Source organism: Triticum aestivum, chromosome 1A (genome assembly GCF_018294505.1).
Source record: "Triticum aestivum cultivar Chinese Spring chromosome 1A, IWGSC CS RefSeq v2.1, whole genome shotgun sequence".
Lineage (NCBI taxonomy): Eukaryota > Viridiplantae > Streptophyta > Magnoliopsida > Poales > Poaceae > Triticum > Triticum aestivum.
Genome location: NC_057794.1, coordinates 591,992,938 through 591,995,564, shown reverse-complemented (window position 1 = coordinate 591,995,564; position 2,627 = coordinate 591,992,938).

Here is a 2,627-nt window from a genome sequence, read left to right as displayed (position 1 = left end):
CATGGAGCCCGGCCACAGCTCCACGACCCGGCCCGGGGCTCCGGCCCGCGCCAGAGACGCCCGAGCGGGGGGACAAAGGGGGCCCCGCTGCCGCCGGCAGCAGCAGGGCTTCGCCCGTCCGCGCCCCTGGGCGGCGGCGAGGGAGGAGGAGGGGGGAGGAGGAGGGAGCGGTGGCGAGGGATGGGGTTGGCCTCCGGCCGCCTCGCGGGAGACGACGCGGAGGCGAGCCTTGCTGTGTATCAAGTTCTCGGTTTTCTTTTCTCTATTCCCTATGGAGCTTTCAAGGTGATAGTTGTGTATGTGGCTGCTTGTGCTGCTTTCGATGGGGTAAAATTCTAGCCCAGGCCGTTACCGAGGGAAACCAGTGAAGACAAGATGGAAAAATGAGAACCAAAGATGGCCCTAGCTTGTTTTCAGTTTAGTTATGACCTGCACTTTTGGTAGCTAGCACTATGCTATCGTATGTGTGACATGGTATCATGTTATTATATCTCTATATATCTATTCGAGTAGATTACGTGCATGCATGCATGAAGCTGTGGCTTGATGCGAACAAACTTTGCATAGCTTGTATGGTCACTGGCATGCATTATTGGTGCTACTCTAGTGCTTCCCTCTCGAATTAATTCTGATCAACTAAACTCTCGGAAACAAATTTAAGTACTCCCTCCATTCCTAAAATAAGTCTTTTTAGAGATTTCAATAAAAGACTACATACCGAGCAAAAAAAAATGAATACACTTTGAAATATATCTATATACATTTATATGTAGTTTGTGTTGATATATCTAAAAATACTTATATTTAGAAACGGAGGGAGTAACTTGTAATAGGGTTCATACAACTAGTACCATGAAACTACCCTCTAACTGAATGAATCTGAACTACCAAAATCTCCTACGCTCCATGCTGAGTTGTCCATCCTGCCCCACAGATGAAGACGTAGACAATATCTCTCCTCTCCTTCCCAAGAAGTTTGGGCACACCTCCCACCATTTGATCCATTACCAGTGCGTGATACCATCATATATTTGTGGTGTCCTTTTCTAACACATGCACGAAGACTACAATATTCATTGCCGTCACCGAGAACATCAGGAAACATCAAAAGGATCTTGTCTTCGATGGGATGATGATCTTGTCCACAAGGATTTTAGGCTCTCTGGTCCAGCTTGAATCCTTTTCCATTTGTTGGTGTAACTCTTTTGATCCACCTTGAACTCCCCCTACCCCATGTCCTCCTTAACATTTTTTAATATGCTGTGGGTGTAAAGTTCATTGATGACACGATCTCCATGCCGCTTTGTTTGTACATAGAAAAAACATAAAAAGATGAGTCTGAATTGTATCTTTGATTTCAAAATAGTTGAAGTTCTTGGTTTTACACAGGGTCGACGATTTGATCAAACACGTCTCTTCCGCCGACTGCATGAGGTAGGAGATGGGCACAGTGCTAGCCGCTTCCACGCCTTGTTGGTCATGTAGGCATGCCGTCTGCTTCGGTGCGATGCCATGGATTCTACTGAACATCAACATATTTATACATACGTATTGTTAGGGCATGTCCAACGGTGCATCTCAAATCAGACACAATAAACATCCGCAGACACGGATACAGGAGCCGGCTACCCAACCGCAAGCACCAAACGAGTTCGCCCACATGTCAAACGTAAAGTGTAGAAAAATGAAAAAAAATTCATGCAAACCGAAGAAAATTGAAACAAGTTCGATATATTACATTCAAACCAGACAATATTTGACAAGTTCAACTAAAATTTAGAAAACTAAATGAAACTATGCAAGTTACCGGACGGTGGCCTTGTACGCATAGCCTCCTTGGCCGGCAGCACCTTCGTTGTCGTCCGCCCTGTCATCGTTGATGTCGGAGTCAGAGTCGTGGTCATTCCAGTGGTCGTGCCTCAACAACCCTGATTGGCCTCCGCCTGGAGTTGGCTGTGCAACCATTGGCTTCCACCGCCACCTGGCGGAAGGCTGCGTCGGCCAAGAACGCCTCCCCGGTCTGCCCCGACCCTGGACTTACCCTTGCCGGCAAGGAGGGCGGCGGCGCACATGGACTCATCCACAACAATCTTGACGAGTTGGTTTATGAGGTAGCGTCGGCGCTGCCCGGACGTCTTTGTGGTGTTCCTCGACTAGTCCTCGACCAAGGCCAACATGAGATCGAGGTCCGTGAGGACCCAGTTCGTCATGACGTCCGACATCACGAAGCAGCACAGCACTGCACCGTTGCGCCACCTCTATTGCGATGTTGTGCGATGACGTGCTACTAATGTCGGGACTGAGGTAATGCATGTGTCGTCCGCACACATTCGCCAGTGCAGGGGAGGGCTCCTTCCCCTTTTTTCACAGAGACTGGGCGCCACTAGCGATGCCCTCTTCTTGCCAATGCCAGAAACGTCTCAGCAGTGATGCCAGCCAGTTGAAGTGTCTGAATATGCCGCGTGAAGGCGAGGGCAACTCTTCCTTCACCTCATCCTTGACGCAACGTCTGATTTGGACGCCCCGATTGCACTTGGGAGGTAGGACCTCCTGCTTGATGCGACGACCTATTTGGACACTGCGGTTGCATGGATCGGAGGGCGGGTGCTGTTGTCGTGGCGGCGAGG